Source organism: Corapipo altera, unplaced genomic scaffold (assembly GCF_003945725.1).
Source record: "Corapipo altera isolate COAL_440 unplaced genomic scaffold, ASM394572v1 267, whole genome shotgun sequence".
In the NCBI taxonomy this organism is placed as follows: Eukaryota; Metazoa; Chordata; class Aves; order Passeriformes; family Pipridae; genus Corapipo; species Corapipo altera.
In genome coordinates, this window is record NW_020884970.1 from 543,276 (window position 1) to 569,704 (window position 26,429).

At 49.8% G+C, this 26,429-nt stretch overlaps 1 protein-coding gene and 1 long non-coding RNA gene across 11 annotated transcripts in view; one reads left to right on the plus strand and one right to left on the minus strand.

Moving 5' to 3' along the window:
- Positions 1 to 14,374, minus strand: part of ADGRB1 (adhesion G protein-coupled receptor B1) — a 293,421-nt gene extending 279,047 nt beyond the window's left edge. For all 10 annotated transcript variants that reach the window (XM_027665116.1, XM_027665120.1, XM_027665119.1 and 7 more), the window contains exon 1: positions 13,645 to 14,374. The gene's annotated coding sequence lies outside the window, so the exon portion shown is untranslated. The remainder of the gene's footprint in view (positions 1 to 13,644) is intronic.
- Positions 14,375 to 14,460: 86 nt separating this feature from the next.
- Positions 14,461 to 22,816, plus strand: LOC113957528. Its single transcript, XR_003531192.1, has 2 exons — positions 14,461 to 19,640; positions 20,294 to 22,816. It is a non-coding gene; the product is annotated as an uncharacterized LOC113957528 (long non-coding RNA).
- The last annotated feature ends 3,613 nt before the right edge of the window (positions 22,817 to 26,429 follow it).

A 26,429-nucleotide genomic window follows, 5' to 3' on the forward strand; every position in this document is an offset into this window, starting at 1 on the left:
TTTTGCCTCAGAATAAAATAGGGTTTCGAAGCCACTGCTGGGTTACAGGTTGGTGTTCGTGGATAAAGGCTCCCTGAGCCTGCAGGAGACTCAGTGCTCCAAGGAACATAACCCAGGATTGAAGCTACTCCACTTCCAGTCAGCACAGCAGTGAGGAAAATCACTTCCCCCATGCCAGGGATGAAACAGATGCTCAGGGAAGTCAGTGGAGTGTTACCTCATTACTACCGAGAAGTGGTGCAAAGGAGGAGCCAAGAGACTTCCCAGATACTGAAAGTCACTGAAACTTGGACCAAAAAAAAAAGTGCTGCTGGGTCGTATCTCTTCTCTGTGTGCACTGGGCTGGTGTTGCCCTGTGAGCCATGAACATCCATCAGATGTTTAGATTAGGTTTAGGTTTGATATTAGGATTTTTTTCTTTTTCACTGTAAAGGTTGTTAAGCATTGGAACAGACTGCCCAGGGAGGGAGTGGAGTCACCATTCCTGGAAGTGTTCACAAAACACATGGATATGGAACTGGAGGACAAAATTTAATGATGAACATGGTGGTGTTGCTGGGTTGGTGGTTGGGCTTGATGATCTTAAAGGTCTTTTCTAGCATTAATGATTCCATAATTCTATGAAACAGCAAGATCAGACTCAGGAGAGCAGCCCAGATAGGTCAAGGTTATGTTGGAGACATGAGAGATGCTCCACTCCACTGTACCTGGACACTGATGCCAGTGGCTCTCTTCTCATTTTGGCTTTTCTTTTTCTCCTGGTCACATATCATTTATTAGTATTATTTCACTTAGCAGTGACATTTTTATCTGCAATTTTACTGTTGGACTGCACAGGGACAGGGCCCAGTCTTAGGACCCACCTGAGGGGTAGTCCCAGGAGCTGGACTTGATGATCCTTGTGGATCCCTTCCAACTCAGGACACTCTACGATTCTATGATGACCATTCCCACCAGGGATTTGTTACCCAGGTAACACCAAGCACTATCCAGGGGACAGCATGGGCCAGGGATTATTGCTAATAGACCTTAGGATAGAGACTAAGCCCCAAGTGGGGAGATGGAGAGAACTTAGTCCTGTGGCAACAACTTGCACCGTGTCACTTAGTCAAAGAACAAGCCCTGACGTGTATTGCTGATTAACAATTATGTGATATTTCATTGATCTGCAGGGATCCAGAGGTCCCCCCACACTAGAGATGCTGGAATACCGAAGTAGCTGCAAGGATTAACTAGAAGAAAAGAAGTTTTAATAGTGCTCAGTGAAACCCATCTTCACTCCTTAATTATGAAAGATAAAAAACAGTTGATTTTGCAAAGCACAACAGTGCTCAGCCTCAGTCAGTGCCCCTACAAGCCCCCATGGTGCCAACAAAGGCATCTTACCTACCCAGGTTTCCTCACTATTCTCTCACTTTGAATATTTCCCAATGTTAAAGATTTTACTCTGAAAGGGGAAGAATAGTTAATATTTTGTGGAGCCTCGATAACTTTTGGAATCTTCCCTACAGACCCTATGAAATAAAGGGAAGCAGCCATTAATCAGCAGGAGCTGGGCTGGGTTGGTGTCTTCCACCTATTAATTCTCTCTACCACGCCAGGCTTTGTGCTGTTACCATTTCAAAGCTATTTATGGTTAATATTTGGCAAAATCCAACTACTGCAACCATGCAGGACCTGCAGTCAAGGTCAAGGATCAAGTCAAGAACATCTGGAGAACAAGACCCACCAGCCAGAGTCCTCATCTCCAAATAAACTAGTGAATAAATAAACCCCCAGACAATTTCAAGCGCTGAAACTGCACTTGGATTTTCCACAGAGATGGTTGGAATTCATAATCTCAAAGGTCTTTCCCAACCTTAATGATTCCATGATTCTAAAATTCAGTTGCTTACACACCAGCTTTTTGTCAGCCTAGAGCTCTCCCCCGTCGCTGTTTCTGCCACAGTGATACCAGGAGGCACCAACTAAGAGTTGGACCCCATCGTATCCAAGAGGACTAACTTCCCTAACCCTGATCCAAATTTTCCTGAGGGTGAAAATACCTAGGAAAGGCTTCAAAGAAAGAGTTCAAGGGAGTAACAGCTGTCCAGGAACTTCAGAGAGGAAAAGGGCTGAGCTGGAGGTGTAGCAAGATCCCAAGAACAGCAGGTGTTGACCTCCTGCCTGCCAACAATTCACTTTCCACCTAATTCATGGAAATGTTCATCTAAGTCACAGACCAAAGAGCTGCTTCTGTGCTCAGGAGCTCTGCATTGGCCATGCCCAAATTCAGGGCCATCCAACCCACGGTGATTGAGTGATGTGAACCCAAAAGGGCTCATAAAGGAAAACTCAGAGACACCAGACAGCAGTGATCAATAATTTGGGAGAAATAAAGCACAATAATTTTAAATTATTCACTCTGTTGATGACCCAGGAAACAGCCAGAGAAGCTGCCACAAAAGTAGGGAAAATTAGGGTTCAGGCAGAGTGCCAGCTGCCAGTGTTTGGTGAGGGCTGGGTGACTGGACAGAATAATTAAACCACCAAAATCACCTTCCAGACCAGAAGCCAACTTGCATAGCTAAAAAACCCTTTGAAATCCTCCTTCTCTGACTGTCTGAGGAGTTGCAGCAGTCATCAGGCCAACACTTTCAGAGCAGGACATCTGAGTGGCAGGACGGGTCACTGAGTGGAAGGGAGGGCTGAGCAACACCCCTGATTCCCAACCCCATCTCTGACATTTGCACTGGGGTGACTGATTGCCTCCCCTCCACCCCACTCTCCAGCTACAAACAACTCCCTTGGGGGGATTACACTCCCTGCTCTGTAATCAAGAGCAACTTCAAAAGGGCTTAGCACTGAAAGAAACCCTCTGAGGGAGGGCACTGAGTGGGAAACAAACACAGCATTTGGGTTGTAATTTGAGGTGGGAGGCTGAGGTTTTAATAACCACGTGGCTGCACCATGCTGGGCACCTCACAGCTCATAAATGGCATTTATGGGAGCAGGAGGTCTCAGGGAGAGTTTTGGGTCCGTGTGAAAGGCAGCCCCAAGGTGTGGAGCATCTGAGGGGTTTAGTTGGGCAAGGGAGTTGTATTTAGCACCATCTTTCCTGTCACGCCCCAGCACTGTCACCTACACACAGGCAGAGCCTGGTGACCCAGCTCCAGCACTGGGAAGAGTCGTGTCCCATTTACATCCAACCACCCTGTTGGGCAAGGGAAGAGAGGTGAGAAAAAGCAGCGCTTTGTCCCACATTCCCCTCCCCACACAAATGTGATTAGTTCCATAAACACATTTAAGACCCACTCAAGACAGGGAAGAGAAAGTTGTTTCAGTTCCCTGAACCTTTTAAGATGGGCTCCAGCCCAGCAAATACTCCTTGCACTTACTGGGAATTGTTAGGAATCACGGTTGGCTTTACCAGCCATATGTCTCATTCCCAGCACATCCTACATCGTACCCGAAGCTGTTGGATGGTCTCAGAGGTCCTTTTGTGAAGATCATTGCTGCTAATGAGAAGTCAAAAACCTGACCAAGCAAGGGAGTGACCCACCAGCCATCGGCAGCACAGAACAAGGAAGGAGCTGTTTCAGCTTGTGGAGGATCCCTCCTTTCCTCATCCCAGAAAATTCCCCTGACTGCAGAACAAGCCAAGGCTTTTCCCAGGACAACAGAAAAAGTTATTCACAGAAAGGCTTCAGTGATGGGAGTAAAAGAATGTTGGCATTGTATCTCAGGGCAAGGTGTGTGCATGTTTCTGATCAAAGATGCTGCAGCATTACCACTGGCCACAGCCCTGCCAAAAAATCAGTGTGAGACCCCAGGGAGATGCAGGGATATGGACTTATCAAGAAAGGCCTTGTCTAGAAAACTGGGATCAAGTCAACAGAACATCAATCCAGGGCTTTTTCCTGACACAGGGGAAGGAGGGTCTCTACTTCTGAGGGGTGGTAAAACTGTCTCATGAAGTAACAAAAGGTTTTTCTCTCACTCAAAACACATCATGACCTTAGGTTTCAACCCCCGATCCTGACCAGATTTCCTCCTTTCTGAGAAGGACACCCTGAAGGGGGTTGCTACATAGTCCCACTCTGGAATTTTTCCTGCAGAAGAGCCTTCAGTGCTTTCCCCAGGACACCTTTAAATACCCTGCAGGCCTCCAGCTCACCATATACAGGCAGCTCCTGAGGGCAGCTGTGCCCAGTGAGGGCATCAAAATCTGCAGCACTTGTGTCTCATCACAAGATCACAGATGCTTGAGGTTGAAAGGGACCCACTGAAATCACCTCCTCAAGTCCACCTCACAATATTCCCCAGTTTCGGTAGAGCATGTTTGGACTGAATACCACTTCCAGTGGCATTTCCATGCCTGCAGGCACTTCCCAAATGACAGGCAGTCGTCTTTTCCCTGAGGGTTGCCTCGGATACATCCACAAACATGTCAGCTCTCACAGCAAAGGATGCCTTCCTGGCATTTCCACTCACCCCACTTAACTGGATCCTTCAGCTAATGAGTATTTTGCTGGGGTCTCTTCTGTATTTTGCTGGGATCTCTCCCATATTTTGCTGAGATCTCTCCCGGCTTCCCCCCTGCCCTCCCAGCCTTGCTGTTCTTCTGCCTGTCACCATATCTCCTGCTGGTAGTAGAATCATCTCCATCTGGAGAACCTGGAAGTCCTGACAGCACTGCCATCGCTGTTAACATACCTAAGAACCCCAAGCTGGCAGGAAGCAGCAAGTCCCACAGGACAGACAGTATTTGACATTGTCCCTGTTATTTAAGTATTCAGCATATGTAGCAAATGTGCATTCACTATTTACTTATTTCTGTATTTACCCTCATGGCTGACCTGCAAGTGCTAAAAGGGGTGATTGAAAGGGCAGTGCTGTGTCCAGGGACAGGACCTGAGGGAATGGCCTGAAGCTGTGTCAGAGGAGGTTTAGGTTGTATATTAGGAAATGGTTCTTCCCCCAGAGGGTGGTTGGGCACTGAACAGGCTCCCCAGGGCAGTGGGTACAGCACCAAGGCTGCCAGAGTTCTAGAAGTGGCTGGACAATGCTCTCAGGAACATGGTGGGATTCTGGGGGTTGTCCTGTGTTGGACTCAATGATCCTTGTGTGTCCCTCCAACTCAGGACATTCCATGATTCTACTGAGGTGTGGGCAGCTCAGAGGCCTCTCCCATGTAAATCCCATATATGGCTTCTCCCATAAACACCCGCTTGTTTGCCTGTCCACATGCTCTGTGAGCACAATCTCCACGCTCCTTATCGCAGCCTCACACCCCTCTGGGCTGGCTGCACTTACCAGAGCAGACCAGGCACCAAATGTCCTTTGTCACGGGCTCTCCTTAAATCAAAACCCACCCCTGGAGCCATCAGAGTTTCCCTGGAAAGATACTGTGCCTCAGGCAACGCTTGCAAGGCAGGCAGCATGTCTGACCACTGACTAACCGTATCACTGCCAAGCTCCATCCCAAGTGGAAGTGCCAAGACAGCTCAGCCCTGCTCAGGGAAGAGGTTCATTGACATTTACACATTTAACATCACCAACGACCTAAGAGACAGCAGCTGCACAGGCTGCTAGGTTACAGAGACTTTCCTCCCATCCCTGATTTCTACCATAAAAATCAGAGGCTCTGCTGGAATTTTATCCTCATAGAGAGGTATTCTTGGGGCACATACAAGAACCAAATGCCCTGGCCATCACCTGCACGCAGCAAGATTGTAATAAGCTCCCAAAAGCAAGGTGCTCACCCTTACCCCTTCCTTTGTATGCACAAAGGTGTGGAGCATTTCGTTAGCAATTAACCCTTGTTTCAGCTCAATAGAGCTGATCAGATTGTAGAACAACATCTGAGAAGTGGAGATTAGAGGGCCAAGCTCTTTAGTACTTAAGGCACCAGTGCAGTTACTCAAAATATCTGATTTCCCTTTCTTCGCTGGCAGTTGATTAAAGCCTTTTCAAGCAGTTCTTTCCAACCTGCAGATGCTGAAGTCAGGTGATTGAGAAAAACTGAGGGTTTTTTTTTTGGTTTTTTTTTTGGCTGGGAAATGGCAACAGCATGTATCTCAAGAATCTCAGAATAAAGATCAGGCCCAGAAAACACACCTAAGTGTGTGTCTGTCTGTACACATGCACTAATGTGTAGCTTTGGTACAGCTGACCACAGCACAGACATGCAAAGGCTTTAATAACGTGGTACCAGAAGGGAGAAAACACTCTTAAAGCAGGAGTTGAGTCCAGAAATAGATTGTGAGAGGATCAATTTTTGCTGCATACTGATTTATTCAAACCTTCCACGGTGGTGAAACCCTCTATAACAAAATATCTGATTACAGGACTATGACCATAAATTCCACACACCCTCAAGCAATGGCCAATGAATAACTGACTTGTTAAGGGAACGGGACCTGCACAATGAATAAATCTACCAACAGGGCTCTCAATATAAAAGACTCCACCGGGACAGATTTCCTGCTGAAGGTGTATCGACTTTCATTTGCAGGAACCAGCAGATATTTGTTTCCAGAAGATCACCATTGTTAGATTCCTGCTCAACAACATCCAGTTTCAGCCAGACTCCCACCCCAGGATTAATCCATTTGCATGTCAATGATGCTGGACTACACAGAGGGCCATTTTGCAGTGTCATACAAGGTCTCCTGGAAAACATATGTATTTAATCCAGAGGGAATCCAAGGCAGGTACAGGAGATTTTCATACTTCCAAAGACTTGGCTCTGGAGAGGCTTCAAGGAGATAAAGACTGAGAAAGGACAAGAAAACATGACTCAGGAGGAAGATTTAAGGGTGGACATGCATTCACACTTAAGGCACAAGAAGAATAATTCATTTCTGGTGCTTGGCTGGTGTCCTTCATCTCAGAATTCCAAAGGAAATGTTGTTTGACCACATCCAGCTACACACTGGCACGGAGCCCCCCTGGGAAGGAGGAATCCAGGCCTTCCCATTTCACAAATGAGAACACCCAAGTGCAGAGGGACCAATGTCTTAATTAACTGTGACCTGACCCCCCGGCCTGAGCCACGGGGTTTGGCAGTGGATGAGATCAGCCCTGCAAGGGCTGATAGTCCATAGTGGGAATTGCAGCTTCTAAAATCAAGCCACGGGGTTTTATGTTGGGGAGACCAAACTTCCAGTGGTTTGTAGAGCTGTAGAATTAAATGATCATCCACAAGAAGACAGGAGCACAGATTGGACAAAGAGTTTCGGCTCCAAATCTAGTTTAGCATGGATATCATGACCCCTATCCCAAATGCATTTAGAGAGAGAGAGCTCTGCTAACTCTCAATGAATATGGAATAGGTACATCTGCCAGGGATGGGATATTCCTAATAACTGACAGAGGGAAGAAAGAAAAGAGCCATTTTGCAAACAGCAAGGACTTTGCTCCAGGCCAGTTGAGCTCCAAAAACTGAGGGAACACCTCCATCTAGCAAAGCCAGCCTGTAAACAGGCAGCTGACAAGGTGAGCATGCAGGTGGGAGTGCTGAAATCACAGCATGAGGTGTCACAAGACCTGCTTCTGACCAAAAAACTAGATGTTCAGAGAAAGAGCTGGCAATGATATCTACTGGTACGTGCACATGGTTTGCACAAAATGGTGCCCTGAACATATGCAGGATTCCTGTGTCCTTCTCTCAGGACAAATCAAGTCAGAAAGCAGCAGTTCTACCTGGAGTAAACCAACAACTTGAAAACTGATGCTCACTGGAAGGAGGATTTTGTATATTTTATATGTCTTGCTGCATGTGTGCACTTCAGCCAGCACACAGTGCATCACATAAGATTACACCCATCTGCTTCCATTTTTACCCCCAGCTACTCCAAACAGGTAGTCTTCCTTCCTTCCTAGATTTTCTTACAAGGGCTCTGTCCGTTCTTCCTCCAGATCCCGTCTGCTTTCCCTGATCCTCCTTGTCCCAGGGACAAGGCAGGACACCAACAACACAGAACCTGCCTTTTCAACAGCTCATTTGTCACCAGCTGGTCACTCCTTAATCAATGTTTTATGAAGGGATATTTCAGAAAAAAATGCAGAGGGAGTAGGAGAAGGAGAGTAGGAAACCATCTCTGGTTTAATTCTGAGAACATTGGTAGGGGGTGTTTCGCTCCAACAAATTAAAATCAGCAAATCTCTCATTTTCTCTGACAGAGGTAACCAATTTAAATTTTCATAAAGGGGGCAGTGATGTGTGTCTGCCAGACAGAGTCACCAATCTAGCAGCCCTGTGATTTAAAATATTATCTTTCCTTTCCTTTTCTTTTTCTTTTTTTTTCCCCCCTCTTCCCTCAGAGCTTCCTGGAGCAACATGACAGATTATCTCAGCATAATCAGACTAATACAAACCCCTTGCTCCAAGTGGCACCGCGAGGAATTTCTAAGCCCAAGACGTGACGACAAATGGATGTTCTGAAGGGACTTCATTTACTGCTCATTTTCCTTTCCCTTATTCTTTTTTATTGCTGTGTTTTGTAGCCTCAGCACCCTGCAAACCGTATTAAAGAGCCGAATATCACATGGAGTGCATGTAAGAGAGAGGGAATTACTCTCTCCCCGTGGGCTGCCCTGCCAAATTGCTCTCCAAAAGACAAGTTTGGCTTCCAGTTGATAGTTTCTTATGTTCTAATAAAATGCAACCAATATTGGGTCAGGGATGGTGTGGGGCTTTGGAAGAATTACCTTTTGGGCAGAAGGAGCATTGAGAAGGGTTACAAGGCAGATGGAACCTCCAACACTGGGATGTTGGAGGATGCTGAAGACCAGGATAATGTCTGTGATGGCCCTGACTTGGAGAAATGAGCGTTGGCACTGCTCCCTGTTGTAGTGATTTGGGACTTAGAGGGCTTGTCCACTGTGGATTTGGGATCTTAGGGGGTCATACATAAATCATACAGTTACAGAATGGTTTGGGTTGGAAGGAAACTTAAAGCTTATCTCATTCCACTCCCTGCCATGGACAAGGACACCTTCCACTAGCCCAGGTTGGTCCAAGCCCTGTCCAACCTGGTCTTGAACACTTCCAGGGATAGGGCAGCCACAGCTTCTCTGAGTAACCCATTCCAGTGCCTCACCCCTCTCACAGGGATGAATTTCTTCCTAATATTTAATCTAAAGGAAAGGAGTGCGTCTCAAATCAAAAGGAGCCCCTGCCTCTCCAGCGCAGATGGAACAGTGAAACGCTGTTTTCCCTGGAAGACATCCCTCCTATCCCCACCTTGGCTGAGAAAACTATGCCCCAGCTCCTTTCTTCCAGTGCTTCAGACCCCAAATCCCTACGCCACCCAAATATATGGATGGACAGCAACCCCCATCAACAATTTAACTCTTGCCCAGGTTTCACCCGAGCACAAGCACCACCCTCCTGCCCTCTTTAATCTCAGCATCTTTTGCAAACCTCAGACAAGCAGAGAGCCCAAGGAACTTGGGGAAGAAACCATGAGAAGGACACGGGAGCATCCTGTGAAGGGTGAACACTGGGATGTGATGGGGACTTTCTCTGCAGCCACATGGAGCCATTCTGACATGTGCTGTGACACCAAGACTTCTCTGCAAACCCCCAGGCCGGGTGCCAACTCCCTTCCCTTGGAAGGTTCGCTCGGGGATGGGAATTTTCTCCAAGGGGAGGAGGCAAGCTGGTTCCAGAGACAGCCTGTCATCCATCTTGAAGAAAATACTCCTCTCTCTTTGCACCCCTCCTAGAAAGGTGGCAACCGGTGCTCTGCGAGCCCGGGATCAGCTCCGGAGAAAAGCTTTGACTCATTTGTTTACCAGCGCAGGTTTCCTGGAGCTAATTAATGAGCCGAGCTGATCCCCGGCAACAGGTATCGATGACAGGGGATTTCCTGCGTGCTGCACTCGAGCTACGGGAGAAGGTGAATCTGGATCTACGAACACGCTGCTTTCCCCTCTCCCTCCCTCTAAAAAGGGGCAAAGAGAAGCCATCTGTAGCTGCACAGGCACTGCGGGAATCCCTTCCATCATCTCCCCTTCCCAGGAGAGATGATGGGGCACGATCTCACTATGGGTGGACTCGCAGGACCAGAGTGCTCGGGCATCCCTTTCCCCCGCTTGTAGGAAGCAAGGGATGGTGTGAAGACCCCCAGCAAGCCCTTGGAGCTGGGGGCTGCCCCTCAATCCTTGGAACGGGAGTAACAGAGCTGCTCACCCCACTTGCACTCCCATGGAGAGCCCGTGGAAGCTCAACGAGCCTCTATTTTCACAACGATGCTGAAATTGGGGAGAAGGGGGAGGATGAAACATGTGGGGGAGTGTGGTAAAAAAAAACCACGGGGGGGGGGCAAAAAGTCCATGGGAAGGTGATACTGGAGAGTGAGACATAAACCTCCGTGGGCGGCGTGTTTCGGGTGCAGGGTGCGAGGCAGCGCTTCTTGCGAGCCCCAGCCGTGCAGGTGGGGTGTTGTTGCTTTTTTTGCGGGGGGAGGATAAGGGGGAGCAGCGCTCCACGGGCTGTGCCGAGCATCCGAGAGCTCCGGGGGCGGCGAGCGGCGATAGCCGGGCTGCGAGCGCCACCTCCCCGCCGCTCGCCGCAAGCCTCGACCGCCCCCGACAGCCCCCCCGGTACCGGGGATGGGCAGAGGGGAGGTGTGGAGGGGACCCTGACACCAGGTTGAGATGCCCCCCCCATCCTTTCCCAGCCTCTCCCGCCCCCGCGGTTCCAACGGGAACGGTCCCGATGCTGTGGGAAGGATGGAGAGTGTGCGTCTGTGTGTGTGCGTGTGTGTGTTGGGAGGGGGTGTCACTGAGTTTAGAGTGGCTGGAAAAGGAGCCTGTGGGGTGATGTAAGGGAGAGAAGGGCTGTGTGACTGTCCCAGACCACCTCTGAGGGCCTGTGGGGCAGAGGGTGATGCAGGTCTCCCTGGGGTGCCAAAGCAGTGGGATGGGGGGTGCTCCCCCCCACCGTGGAGGGTGCCTGTGGCTGCTCCTTGAGGTCTGATTGGAGATCAGGTGTATCTCCCCACACACACATTTCCCAGCCCGGGTATGGGGTCTGGCACACGGACCTGCCTCAGTTACCCCCGTGTAAGGAGAAGAGAGGTAGAGAAAACTCATAATTAGAAAACCCCTGCACTTTGCAGCCAGTCCTTCCCTGAGCCTCTTCACCTTTAGTGGTCAGTTACGGGGGGTTCCAAGCCCCTATCCCTGCACCCAGGGCTCTGCAACACCATCCCAAGTGCTATGGGAAGGGCCAGGGGTCCTGCTCCTCCCTGCCTGCGCCTTTACCCCATCCAGTTTCTTCCTGGCCTTCCCCTTCTCCCTCCACAGCAGAAGCGATGCTGCACCCTGACCCCTCTAGATCACACAGAGCAGAGCATGGAGGTCCCCTGTTCCCCCCGCCTCAGCACCCCCCTGTTCCCCATGCCCCTCTGAGCCCCCTCAGACAGGGTGTCCTGCCTGCTCAGCCCTCTGCCTGTGTCCTGCCTGGCTCAGCGCCGTGCCCACCCTGTCCCCTGGCAGTGCGGCTTGGCTGAGAGCTGGTGCAATTCCTCAGCACCCTCCCAGGGTAAAAACCTCCCTGGCTCTTCCCTGAGACCTCCTTCCTCTTCCTCAGAGAGGTCTCCCGCACAGCAAGGACTGTGGGACCCAGGTTAATGAGTCATTAATTAATTAGGGACCCACTTAATATGCATGGGGAGTTGTTTGTTTCCTTTAGCAGCGCGGACTTTGGATGAGATCCCAGCTCTGCGAAGCCTCCAGCCTCGTCTCCCAGCTGATAATAGATAATACAGATATTTCAGCACCAGCCAAAGCAGAGTCATCACCATTAACACACAGCCCTCCCCGCTCCGCCGCGGAGGTCATCAGGCAACTCCGCCGAGTGCCGGGGGCTCATCCCTCCCGGCTTCCCTCAGGCTTTGCACGGTCAGGTGAGAGCAAACCTCTCGCTAATCAACAGGTAACGGGGCTAGGGAGGTGTCCCCTGCGCCCCGAGCACCCCTGGCTCCCTCCCAGGGAGGCTTTGGAGACGCTGCGATTCTCGCTCTGCCGCACAGGCAGGTTTGGGCATCTGTCAAAGTAGCTCCGCTCTTCCTCAGCCCCCTCCTTCCCCTCCTTCTCTTCCTCCTCCCTCAGCCATCAGCTGTCAGCTGGCCCTGGCACTCGCCAGACCCGGTGCTGGAGGTGGGTTGAGCCTGAGCCTTGGAAAGCCCCAGCTCCGAAGGGATGGAGTGGTCAGGGATGGAAGGGGGGGGGGTGTCTTTTTGCCCTCCATCCCTTTGACCTTGCCTTGATGCTCCCTTCCCTACCACCTCCTGTCTGTTCAACGGATTCACAGGGGTTGTTCCCGTGGCCAGGGCAGGGTCGGGGACCTGAGTGTGAGTCACAACCGAAGGTACCTGGCGGAGTTGATCTGAAACCCGAGCCTTCGATTCAGGGAGCGCTGCTGCTCTCAGCCAGGACCGGGGGCACAACCAGGCTGAAAAGTCCCTTTGAAACATCCACCTGATCCCCTCCATCCCACTTTTCCCTTTTTCCTTCCAGCCTTGGCAAAGCCATGGCTGAAACATCTCTCTGTGAAAGTCTGAAGATGCATCAACAGCCACCCTCCATCAGCGAATGTCAGGCCGTGAAAGGGAAGGGGGCGGTGGGGGAAGAGGGAGAGACAAATTTTGCGATTCATTCCCACACAGGGTGATTCAGAACAAGATGCTTTGTAATTACGCATCCCTGATGGAGACTCCTTCTCTCGCCACCCTCCTCCCCATCCTCAAAGAAAGGCTAAGCCGTGCCTGGGTGCCAGCATCCCCCAGGAACACAGCTCCGGGAGCAGCGTGTGTGTGTCTGTGTGTCTGTGCCCTACTCCGAACCCTACACAGGCTAAAGGCTCATTTTCTCCTCCTGTTTGAAGCAAAGTGCTGATAAACGGCATTTGGGGGGGGCACATCAGGAGCTCACCCCTCCCCAGCCGTTGCCTCCAGCCCCGGGTAGGAGCCACACAAGCGGCGAAGCAAAAAAGACCCTCCACCTCCCCCCACCTCTCCAAGGAAAAAGGGGAAGGCGAGGAGCTGTGATGCGGGCACATTCACTCCCGGGGCAGGCAGCTGCCTGTCCTTCCGAGACTTTGTTTGCCAACATTGCAGGCTGAGGAGTCCCGGACCCCAGGGCTGCCCGCGAAGGCACCGCGGCTTCACAGCACTTTGCAGTTCAGCCCCGGCTGGCTCTGCAGCTCTCCTGCCGCGATCCCCCGCTCCTCTTCCCTCTCCTGGCTGCCTTCCCCCCAAAAAAACACAACCCAATCCCCAGCCCCTTTTCCCAGGACACGACTGCATTTCCCCCTCCGCATCCTGCAGACATCAATATTTTCCTCTACCGCTTGATGTTTGCCCACAGGACCCGCATGCACAAAAGTTAAAACTTCCCATGTCAGGGAATGATTATGCTCTATCCACCCAAATCGCAGAGCTGAGGGGACGAAAGCACCCTTCGGGTGCTGTTTCCAGGGGCAAAAGCAGAGGAGGGGGTCCCCAGCGCTGCCCCCATCCCTGCCTCCCCTGGGGATGGAGGCAGACCCCCCCCCCCCTGCGCTCCAGGCAAAGCGCAGCCCGGAGAAGTCGCGTTCCCTTTTCTCCCTACCCTCCGCTGAAGAAGGAAGGGTGGCCGGGAGCCCCTTACCTTGCCGAGCTCCCCAGGTTTTATATCCTCCTTCTTCCCTTTGTCAAATTCCAAATGGAAACCAGCAACATATCCAGGGGTAACCAGCCCAACATTGGGCAGCGCGTGAAGTCCAAAGGATGGCAGAGCTCTCCCTCCCTCCGCTTCCTCCACTCTCGCCTCTACATATATATATACATACACATTTATATATATATATATATATGTATCTATTAAAGGGAAAAGGGGAAAAAATCCTAAAAGAAATGGGGGTGGGGAGGGAAAGGAAGGGAGAACCTTTGGTGTCTCTGCAGACAGGCAGGTAGAAGAGAAAAGCCGAAAATAATTAAGCCGTTTTTTGAGGAATCCTTAGGAGAGAGGGAAAACGCAGTTAAAAGCCAGTAAATCATTAGATCCAAGCAGACAATCAAGTCTTCTCCTTTGGAAAAAAAAATAAAAATATACAGCAGGGTTCAGAGTAGCTTTCCCAGCAGCGAGGAGCGAGAATGGTCTTCTTCAGAAAGATATGTTTGTTTAAAATCCACTCGTCTGCTTTTCCTTCTTTCTCTCTCTTCTCCCCCCACTTTTCTTTTTTTTTTTTTTTTCTTTTTCTTTTTTTAAATTCTGCTTCTGAATCTCTCTCTGTGAAACTAGATCCAGTCTTTGTAGCCAGGGGCTGCATTAAGGATTACATCAGGCTTTTATAAGCTTTCCAGATCACACATTAGAGTGAGAGAGCGAGAGAGCGAGAGAGAGAGAGAGGGAGGGAGGGAGGGATAGGAGGGAGGGATGAAATGCACACACACATACACACGCACACGCACGGATCGGAGCTTTGTAAAACAGGCAGCTATAGGCAAGGACCCGAACTGACACAGTATCGCATCGGGCATGCTCCGCTAGCCTACAGGATGGATGGATGGATGGATGGATGGATGGATGGATGGATGGAGCAGAGGAGCCCAGCGACAGCCGGAGCGCGCTGGAGCCCAGGCAGCGCAGCCTCCCCGGGACAGCTTAGCCCTAAGCGGGGAGCCAGGAGGTGAAGAGGGAGCCGGGAAGGTGGTGGTGAGGATGGTGAGGGCTCTGCTCCCCTCCCCGCTCCCCAAAAAACCTGCGGAGGTTCGGCGCGGAGAGGTGCCGCTCGCCCGCAGAGGGATGCGCAGAGACGCGGCTCGGCGCTGCCGCGGTACCGCCGGGGACAGGGGGGCTCGGGGGTTCTCCCACCGCCCCCCCCCGGAGCCTCCTCGGAGCTCACAGCCTGCCGAGAGGGATGGGACACGGGACAGGGCGGTGGGGACCACCGGGGCAGTGGGTCCCCCAACCCCTCAGCCCGGCAGGCGGAGGGGCGATGCGGGGGAGGTCGGTGATGGTGGGGCCTCCCCCAGCACCCTGTTTTGGCCGTGGCTTTGCACCAGGGCAGGAGACGGCAACAGCTATTAACCCTTTCATAATTGTTTGATTTTTACCTCTTTCCTGGCATCCTCCCCAACTCCTTGCTCCATTAACCCAAAAATATTGGGAGAATGGGGTGAGGGGGATATCACACCCACCTAGCGCCCCAGGGGAAGAGGGGGGGGGGGGGGAGGGAAAGTTTGAGCAGATGGAGGAGCAGGAGATGGGCTGGGGTGAAAGGCTCAGGCTGCATCCCAACAGCTTTGGGCTAAAGCTGCTGCCCCCGGCTTTACAGCCCGGGGAAGGTTCCCCGGGAATGAGGAGCCTCCTGAGCAGAGGAGGGGGTCTGAGAAGGGAGTAGAGGGGAGAGAGATAAGGCTCGAAAAGGGGAGAAGAGCTGGGGGTCTTCAGAATCTTGTCAGACTTCAGGACCTGCTCCTTGTCTTTAATCTTTCCTACTGAAAATGGGGAAACCAACCCCTTTCCCTGACAAAACCACCTCCCTCCCTGCCCAAGGCTGCTGCCTCCCAACAGAGGAGGGGCACAGACCTTCCCGAGGGGCAGAGGTGAAGATGCCATCTGCCATCAACCTTTATCCCTCTGTCTTAGGGAGGGTGAAGAGCACCCCATTTCTCCCCACAGGAACTCTCCAGGGCACCTCAACCCCCTTCCCTCGGCCTTCTTTCCCTTTCCTCCCTTCCCTTCACCTCATCCAGCCCTTTTACCCCCGTTTCCACACCTTCAAACCTCTCGTATCCCTAAAAAACTTCGCGGGGAAGGAGAAAAGAGAGAAAATCCTTCCTTCAGGGGAGCTGAGCAGCAAGCCCTGGCTGTGGTGGAGCGCGGCGAACCAGCCTCTCCTCATCCCCAGCCGGCACTGCAGCATCGCCGGCCAAAGGCATCTGTGACATCTCCAGTTAAGCAGGGACTGGAGCAAAGGGGCAGCTGGGTCCTGAAATGCGTGTTTTTAGCCGACAGGCGGCTATGCTGGATTAGCGCCGTGCATGCTCCGAATGGAAATCTCTCCCTTTCTCTCTCCAGCCTTTCGGGAGTTTGTTTTCCTGCAAGAAGGTTCCCTGCGCCTCCGAGGCCCCCAGGGATTTTTTCTCTATTTCTCCAGCTTCTCTCTCTCTCTCTCTCTCCAGCCCTGGCAGGTGCAAACAGGAGAGGGGAAAGCTTTGGAGGGAAACACGGGGTGCTTGGGTAAAGGAGCCTAAGAAGCGTGTCCTGCCCCTGTGAGCCCGGTGGGGCAGCTCTGCCTTGCTTCTGAGGTGGTGGGGGGAGTGAGGGGCACTCACCTTCCCTGTCTTGGGGTTGGGGGAGGCCAGACAGAGCAAGGTGTAGCTGGGAATCTCTCCTGTGTTGCAGGGCAAAGAAGCTCAGCATGAGGAAGAAGTGCCAGAAAGTGCCCCTGAAAAAACTAAAACCCATTTTCAGTCCCCATTGCTGCAATGGGGAGTGATGGAAAACACATCTTTGTGGGAATGGGGAGCTGTACTCAATGCAATGGATCATAAAATGATAGAATATCCTGAGCTGGAAGGGACCCACAGGGATCATCAAGTGCAACTCCTGGCCCTGCACAGGACAATCTCAGGAATCGCACCACGTGCCTGAGAGTGTTGTCCACAGATGCTGAAAAACGTCCCTGCAGCCCACTTCTTTCCAGCCTTAAGTAGAGAAGTTTGTGAATCCCCAGACTGTCATTTAACAAAAGGGTAGACATGACCCAAACCTTAAAAATGAAGAGAAGACAGGCCTGAGCTCCTCATTTCTCACTGTGTGCCCTCCGGGGAGAACTGACGGTGAGTTGCAACACTGAACAGGACATGTGAGGACAGGATTTGGGGTCTGCAATGGGTTGAGGTAATCAAATGCAATAACTCACCTGTTCTCTCTGGGTTTGTACATCTGTGAAGAGATGAAGAGGAAATAACTTCACCACAATGCACAGGGATCTGTGAAATTCACTCCTGTATGATATCTGGAGAGCAAAGAAATCTGTTCCTAGAGCAAGAGATGCTCGCAAAACATCAGGTCTCCTAGAAATCTGCCTTTGGGGAGACATATACCCTTCCTTCCATCCTGCCAACACAGTTAAAGTATGTAATCCACAGGTAGAACAGTCCATACTCTTAAAACAACACATATAAGGACACCTTTTTTTTGTGACTGTCCCCCCTGCTCCCCATGGGGGGGCCTTACTGGGACCACCCTGCCCAGCCCTAGGGCTGTATGATTTATTTATGACACAGAAAGACTTAGAACAGAGATCCCTGCCCTGTTTTGCTTGAAACTGTGCAGAAATTATGAAAAGGCCTCAGTTCATCCCAAACTGGCAATCTCTGTCCCATCACAACACGGTGTGATGACTTCTGAAGTAACTCAGAGCATCACGGGGACTTTCCAGTGTCATTCCCAGAGGAAGGAGAAGCAGATAGGAATAGCAAAAGCACGGATTAGAAGGCCCAACAGTTTCTGGGACACACCATCCCCAGACCATCTTGATGGTGCTGTAAGGCCAACCCACCCATGACAGTGTTTGGGAAAGTGCTGGGTGGGTTTTATGACAAACACTGGCTTTGCTGTCCAAAAACACAACCAAGAGACAGCTATCATTCTCTTCTCTGCTCTGTGGCCTTTGTCCATGGTCTGTTTTCTGTCTGGGTTTTGGAGATTGAAAAGCTTGAGTTGGATCCAGCTGTAATTTTCCACTTCCCTCTGTCACCCCCCCCCCCCCCAGCAAACTCAATAGAGATAAACAAACTCTCTACCCTTACAAACACTTTGAATTTAGAACACACTTATTGCACAGAAAATGCCTCTTGTTGTCAGAGGCAACACTGGTCAAGAGAAAAAAATGGGGTGGGAATTTCCGTGGATAAATGCAGCACCCCTGGGAATCTGCAAAGAGGTTTTGGGAGAAGGATTAAGCTGCTTCAGGGGCCTAAGTGGGTCTCAGACTACAAAGTACATGAGGGAGACATGAAAGATAGAGAAAAACATTTTCTATCTGCCCAATTTTTCCACCTTCTTTTGAAGCACCTCACACCGATGGAAATAGTCTGTTTGGGCTGGGAACTGTTCAGAGCTGGTTTAGGTTTGATAACTCTGTCCTCCCACTTCCCACTTTGGAAAGGTAGCATTGTGGTGCCACTGGAATAATATATCTGTCCCTAAAATCTACTGGAAGCAGAATTCCAATGCAGAGAAACTGAGTTCAGTTTGTTGGAGGAGCCCCCGTCCTTCCAAGGGCAACCCCAGTCATTGGAGATTTAAATGAGGATGGCAAGGAAAAAAAAAAAAGGGAATGCCTGGGATTCCCAGAGGATGTGTTTGAAGAGGATAACTGCAAAGGAGGACAGCTTGTAAGTAATCAGTTTACTTCCCCTCCAGCAACAGATACCACTGTGTTTACATCTATAGCACCTTGCATTGTGTCTGGTTAAAGATCTGCTTAAACATTTCAAATTTCCAGCCAGTCACATCCGTCTGCTGAAGGGTAACATGGAATAAGTCAGCTTTACACAGGACTTGAAGAGGATTTTCCCATTCCCCCCTCTCACATGGCTGCTGGTTTGTCATTTCCACCTCACTTTTGTTGTTGTTGTTGTTGTTGTCATCAATTTTTTATACATATTTCTAATGACTTTTCACTCCTGTTACCAGCTGTGGTTTCTGCTGGTAGGAGCTGCTCAGGAGTGTTAATGTTCACATCATCACATGTCTAACCCAGCAATCACAGCCTCTCCTAAGGGCAAGGGAGGAAAGTCCTGTTCCTCCTCACATGGGTTGTATCTATTAAGTGAAGGAATTTTCTGTGTTCAAGGAGTGTCCTGTCTCAAAGTCCTCCATTCTTGGACAACTTGCAAAGAGGCTTCTCCTAAAATGGGAATTTAGCATTAAGCCCATTTTCTAGACTTGTAAAGTGAGGCAGGGCAGCAGTTCCAGCTTCCCAAGTGACAGCACGGAAAACTCTAACTCCAGCCCCCTCCCTTAACCAGCCTGCTTTGCACACCAGGGTCAGGGGACAACTTCATGGAGCCCAAAAGAAGAGTCCTAATGAGGGGAACAAGCACCAGCACACACAGTCATGGCCAGTGACAGTGGATGGAGCTTGGATGAGTGACTGCAATGTTGGTGAAGAAGCCACTCACCAGAGTTCCAAAGCTCTGGGATCATCAAGGGGAGAGGATAGAACCCAACCCTGAAAGCATTTGTGGTGCTGGTTCTGGCAGCAGGAAGGAGTGATGGAGCCCCGAGCCTAAATGTTCACAGTTCTTCTCTTTTTCCAGAGCTTTGAACAGATCCTGAGTTTTTCTATTTCCTCACTCCCTGACTAGGAACAGAAGTGATGGGGAGGAGATGTTCATGACATCCTTCTGCTGCCTTCCCATTCCCCAATGACCACCTACAGCCACTGTGGCTCCAACTTCCTTTACCTCTTCCCCCCATCTCTTCCACGTGTCCATTCCCTGACACACACACTCCTGTGGGGATCACAGGAGCTTTACACATCACTTCTGGCCAGGCTATGGAGGGAGAGGAATTCCTCCTCCTGTGGCAAGGCCAAAAGCTGGTGAAGATCCAGGAACCAGAGGTTGAGGACCGAGAGTGCGAAGGTAAAAGCAAAGTGAACTTTTGGCCTAGAGTGACACCATTGCCAGTGAAGACAAAAACAAGTGGCCACATAAAGGGAATTTCTCTAACACTGCTCACCTCTTCCTCATCCTTGTTCAGAAACTTTATTTGCAGGAGAGAAAGTGCTGAACAACTTGTAAAAATAGCAACGGTGATGATAATTACAGCATCATTTCACACAGTCACAGAATGGTTTGGGTTGGAAGGGACCTTCAAGATCATCTCGTTCCAACCCCATCTCATGGGCAGGGACACCTTCCACTAGGCCAGGTTTTTCAAAGCCCCATAGATCCTCCTGGCTGGGTGGCCTGCAGCAGACCCCCACTCTACTGTCACCTGTCCCTGCCCTCCCTTAATCCTGACACATAAGCTCTCCTTCAGCTCTGCCTCCATCCCAAAAGGAGCTCCCTGTGCTCCAGCTGGTCACTGACATCCAGGGTGACACCCCCTCATCATCTCCTATGCTTGTCCTTCCTAAAGAGCCTGTATCCTTCCATTCCAACACTCCAGTCATAGGATCATCCCAATCCAGTCACAAGAACCATCCCACCACATCACCACGATGCCAGTAAGATCACAGCCCTGCAGGCTTGTGCACATCTCTAACTCCTCTTGTTTATTCCCCATCCTGCAGGTTTTAGAGTTAGAGGCATTTAAATTGGATCACTGAGGAAGCCAATTTCCCATCTGGAATGGCTGGAATTCCTTTGTGCTGCTCTTCAGGTGCTTTCCTGCCGACCTGCAACCCCTCTCCATGCTCTGAGCATCTCTTGCCGACCCTGGCACCAAACCAATAGGAGTGGGATGGACCGGGATTCCCCTCCCCCGGGAACTTCATCTTCCCACAACAGCTGTTGGAAGTTTGGAGCCACTTGTTTAAAGCCTCTGTCAGAACAAAAGGTTTCTCTGTCACTGTAAAGCAGCTTCATTTGCAGGGCTCTCCCGGCCAATGTGCTTCCCGAGCAGAGCCATAGATGGCAGTACGTGGTATTTCCAGAGTTGTTTCCCCGAGTAAATCTTCTTATTTTAGAAGAAAGCGAGAGAATTTCATTTCCTTGTAGTTACAACGCGCTCAGAATGCGAATCCTAAATCAATGGAGGAAGCAAGAAAAGCCTCCTTGCCTGAGCACTGGCAGACAGAGCTTGAAATGCAAAATCCCTCTGTGTTGTATAGGATTGTCTATCCCCTTTCACAGGGATGATACCTGGAGAGTTGAACAAGAAAACAATTTTCCATACTGGAAGAAGAAGCTGAAGATACCTCAAGTGACTGTCACAAAAGCCTGAAATGAGCTCAAAATTCCGGGATCACTTTCACAAAGCAGCAGCTGGGTACTTGAATGGGAGTTCAGTTCAGGCCAGTCAAAACATTTTGATTTCAGTACATATTCTCCCTTTTCTATTGCTTTAGTATCACTAGGTTAGCTTTAAAAATTAAAAATAATATTTCAGCAGTAATGTTTGGGATTTTTTTTTTCTTCTTTTCTCCTTCTTATAGAAAAACACTTCCACACACTGATGTCTAATATCAATGAACTAATACTTCTGCCCGAAGACAAAGATAAGAACCCTATGGAAGGAATATGTAACTGATAGCAAGTTTCTTTCTCTTCCTGCTGGGTATTTGGTTTATCAGAGCAACACAGTGAAGGGACTTTATCAATCAAAGCTTTTTATTAATTGAAGCTTTTTAATAACTGAAGTACTGGTACTGCATCAGATCAGCTGATGCTTCTGGCCAGAGCTGGGGCAAACTCACATCTTCTCCCCTCTTGCAGCAGAAGAAATGACTCTTACACCCGAAGTTAAACAAAAACACTTTGTAATGGAGAAAAAAAAAAGAAAAAAATCTTCATTAGGAACCCTCCCTCCTTCCACATTTAAAATTCCACACAGCCAATGAGCCCACTAAATGGTGGCACCTCCAATGGGAATTTATAAATAATCCCAGACAGTAAATGACCAGATCTGTGGGTGGTTGAGTTGGGTTTGCCTGGCAAGCTTTGTAGTGGGGGGGTGGGATCCTATGAGAGGCTTCTAGGAGCTTCTCCCATGTTCAACAGAGTCAATGCCAACCAGCTCCATGATGGAATTGCCACTGGGCATGGCCAAGCCCACCAGCATCTGTGCCAGCACCTCTGGGATTTAAGATTTAAGGTGAGGGGAAAAAAAGAGACGTGTATAACTCCAAACTAAGAGAGGAGTGAGAAGATGGGAGAGAAACAGCCCTGAAAACACCCAGGTGAGTGAAGAAGGAGGGGCAGGAGGTGCTCCAGGTGTTGGAGCAGGAATTCCCCTGCAGACTGTGGTGAGGCAGCTATGCCCCTGCAGCCAATGGATGCCCACGGTGGAGAAGAGAAAATAAGGACTGAAGGTGAAGGGGAAGATTTTTTAAGAAGATTTGTATTTATTTCTCATTACCCTACTCCAATTTAATTGGTAATAAAATAATTTCCCCAAGTTGAGTGTGTTTTGCCCGTGACAGTGACTGGTGAGGGATCTCTCCCTGCGTTTATCCCAACACATGAGCATTTCCTTATATTTTCTCTCCCCTGTCCAGCTGAGGGGAGTGAAAAAGTGCCTTTGATGGGCACCTGCCACCCAGCCAGGGTCAGCCCACCACAGTCATCTTCTTGCCCCCATGTTCCCAGCACCTAGGGACTGAACTTCACTTGATTTATTTGCATACAAGGACCCAAGTCAGCTCTTCACTGATGTCAGAAGACATAAGCAAAAAAATTCCAAACCAAAACTGCAAAATTTCACACATTAGTGTTTTACAACCTCATTGTTCAGATTGAAACATTTCAAATCATCTCCCAAGCCTAGTTCTTGGAAAACCAACTGCTACCAGGCTCCCACAGAAATCAATGGAGTTGGTGAGTGCTCAGCCCCTTTCAGGATGTGTTCCTTTGATTCTCACATGAATGAAAATCTGTGGTTTTCCAACAATTTTATTTCACCCAAACATCCTGAAATCAAATGCTGATCCTGTGGTTGTGTAGATCACTTGACTTAAACATATGTAAAACATATTTATCCCAAAATGTAGAGCTTATTGAAGCTACCTTGGAAGCCCTTCAGTGGAAGGTGGGATTAATCCTGAGTAAGATAAGAAAAAAAATTAAGATTAAATAAACCATTCACCTAAACTCAACCTTGTGACCTTTATGTTTGGTTTTTTTGTTTGTTTTGTTGTTGTTGTTGTTGTTGTTGTTTTGAAGTGTTTGTTTGGGTTTTTGGATTTTGGTTTTGGTTTTTTTTTTGCTTGTGTTGTTTTTTTGGGTGGTTGTTTTTGTTGTGGTTGGTTGGTTGTCTTTTTGTGGTTTTTTGTTTGTTTTGTTTTGTTGGTTTTGCATTTGTTTTGTTTGGCTGTTTTATTTTTTTTTGTTTTGCTGTTTTTTCTCAGCTGTAGTTATAACCTATGCTGGGCCACGTCTGTTTATGATAATGGAGGAATCATTTATCAGTTGGCTTATCAAGTCTCCTGCCATAAATCACTGAGAGCAGCTGGGACAAGCCTGGCTGTGGAGCCACGAGGTACCAGCACACAGCTCATCCCTCAGTGCTCCACGTGCTCACAAATGCCCTGCAAAGGCTTCCAGCAAAGTTCAGAAGTTCTGCAGTTCCAGTGACATTTGTAAATGCAAAGACCCATGTCCTGGGCTGCATCCAAAGCAGAGTGGGCAGCAGGTGAGGGAGGGGGTTCTTCCCTTCTTCCCTTCTCTGCTGAGATCCCACCTGGAGTGCTGCATCCAACTCTGGGCTTCCCAGCACGGGAGGGATATCAGATTGTTGGGATGAGTCCAGAGGAGGCAACTGAGTTGATTAGAGAGCTGGAGCACCTCTACTCTGGAGCCAGGCTGGGAGAGCTGGGAGTGTTCAGCCTGGAGAACAGAATCATAGAATCATAGAATCATAGAATAGATTGGGTTGGAAAAGACCTCCAAGATCATCAAGTCCAACCCCTGATCCAACTCCAATTACTATATCATGGCACTAAGGGCCACGTCCAATCTCTTTTTAAAAACCTCCAGGGATGGTGAATCCACCACCTCTCTGGGTAGGCCGTTCCAATGCCTGATAACTCTCTCTGTAAAGAATTTCTTCCTAACATCTAACCTAAACCTCCCCTGGCAGAGCTTGAGCCCATGTCCCCTTGTCCTATTGTTGGTTGCCTGGGAGAAGAGACCAACCCCCACCTGGCTATAACCTCCCTTCAGGGAGTTGAAGAGAGTGATGAGGTCGCCTCTAAGCCTTCTCTTCTCCAGACTGAACAACCCCAGCTCTCTCAGCCTCTCCTCATAGGACTTGTGCTCCAGTCCCTTCACCAGCCTCGTTGCTCTTCTTTGGACCCGCTCCAGCACCTCAATATCCTTCCTGAACTGAGGGGCCCAGAGCTGAACACAATACTCCAGGTGTGGCCTCACCAATGCAGAGTACAGGGGAAGGATCACTTCCCTGCTCCTGCTGGCCACACTGTTCTTGATGCAGGCCAGGATGCCATTGGCCTTCTTGGCCACCTGAGCACACTGCTGGCTCATGTTCAGCCTCCTGTCGATCAGCACCCCCAGGTCCCTTTCCGCCTGGCTGCTCTCTAGACACTCTGTGCCCAGCCTATAGCGCTGCAGGGGGTTGTTGTGGCCAAAGTGCAGGACCCGGCACTTGGCCTTGTTGAACTTCATTCCATTGGAGTCAGCCCATCTCTCCAGTCTATCCAGATCCCTCTGCAGAGCCCTCCTGCCTTCCGGCAGGTCGACACTCCCTCCCAATTTGGTGTCATCAGCAAATTTGCTGATGATGGACTCAATCCCCTCATCTAAATCATCGATAAAGATGTTAAAAAGGACTGGGCCCAGCACTGACCCCTGGGGAACACCACTGGTGACCGGTCGCCAATTGGATGCAGCTCCGTTCACCAGCACTCTCTGGGCCCGGCCCTTGAGCCAGTTCCTGACCCAGCACAGAGTGCCCCTGTCCAAGCCGTGGGCTGCCAGCTTTTCCAGGAGTATGCTATGGGAGACAGTGTCAAAGGCTTTGCTGAAGTCCAGATAGACCACATCCACAGCCTTTCCCTCATCCACCAGGTGGGTCACCTGATCGTAAAAGGAGATCAGGTTGGTCAAACAGGATCTGCCCTTCCTAAACCCATGTTGGTTGGGTCTGATCCCTTGTCCATCCTGTAGCTGCTGTGTGATTTCACACAGGATGATCTGCTCCATAACTCTGCCAGGCACCGAGGTCAGGCTGACAGGCCTGTAGTTACCAGGGTCAGCCTTGCAGCCTTTTTTATGGATTGGGGTGATATTTGCCAACTTCCAGTCATATGGGACCTCCCCAGTGAGCCAGGATTGTTGGAAGATGATGGAGAGCGGCTTGGCAAGCTCTTCTGCCAGCTCCCTCATTACCCTAGGATGGATCCCATCTGGTCCCATAGACTTGTGAGGATCCAGATGACTCAGTAAGTCACTAACAATTTCCTCCTGGAATACAAGGGGGCTATTTGGTTTCCTATCTCTGTCTACCAGCTCCAGAGGCCGGTTGCCTTGAGGGCCACCTGTCCTACTGGTAAAAACTGAGGCAAAGTAAGTGTTAAGTACCTCAGCCTTCTCCTCATCTCTATTAACTATGTTTCCCTCCAAGTCCCTCAAAGAATGAAGGTTTTCTTGGCTCCTCCTTTTGTTATTAATGTATTTATAGAAGGACTTTTTGTTATCCCTAACAGAAGTGGCTAATTTAACTTCAAATTGCACTTTTGTATCCCTGATTTTCTTTCTGCATGATCTAGCTGTCTTCCTGAATTCTTCGTAAGTAGCCAGCCCTTTCTTCCACAGTCAGTAAGTTCTCTTTTTATCCCTGATTTCCTTCAGAATCTCCCAGTTTAACCAAGCTGGTTGTCTTCCCCGCCGGCTTGCCTTTCGGCACACTGGTACGGCCTGTTCCTGTGCACTCAAAACTTCTTGCTTGAAGCACGTCCATCCCCCCTGGACCCCCTTGTTTTTAAGGGTTGTTTCCCAGGGTATGCTCTGGACTAGACTTCTGAATAGGTCAAAATCTGCCCTCCGGAAATCCAGCGTAGAGGTTTTATTGTTGTTTCTCCTAGAATCTCTGAGTATTGAAAATTCTATTATTTCATGGTCACTATTTCCCAGGCGGCCTCCAACCACTACATCTCCCGTCAGCCCCTCTCTGTTTGTAAACAGCAGGTCTAGCGGGGCCTTACCCCTGGTAGGTTCATTTACCAGTTGATGGAGGAAATTGTCCTCTATACACTCCAGGAATTTCCTAGACTGCCTCTTCTCTGCAGTATTGAGCTCCCAGCAGATATCTGGCAGGTTAAAGTCACCCACAAGGACAAGGGCTGATGATTTCGAGACATCCGCCAGCTGCTTGTAGAATATTTCATCCCCTTCGTCATCCTGGTTGGGCGGTCTGTAACAGACACCTATGATGATGTCGGCCTTGTTGGTCTTCCCCCTGATTCTGGTCCACAGGCACTCAACCTTATCATTGCTGATCTCAAGTTCAACAGAGTCAAGAGACTCTCTAACATATAAAGCCACCCCTCCACCTCTCTTACCCTGCCTGTTCTTTTTGAAGAGCGTGTAGCCATCCATGGCAACACTCCAGTCATGCGAGTCATCCCACCACGTTTCTGTGATGGCGACTACGTCATAGCTTTCCTGCTGCACAATGGCTTCCAGCTCCTCTTGTTTGTTGCCCATACTGCGTGCATTAGTGTACATGCATTTCAGGTGGGCTGTTGATTT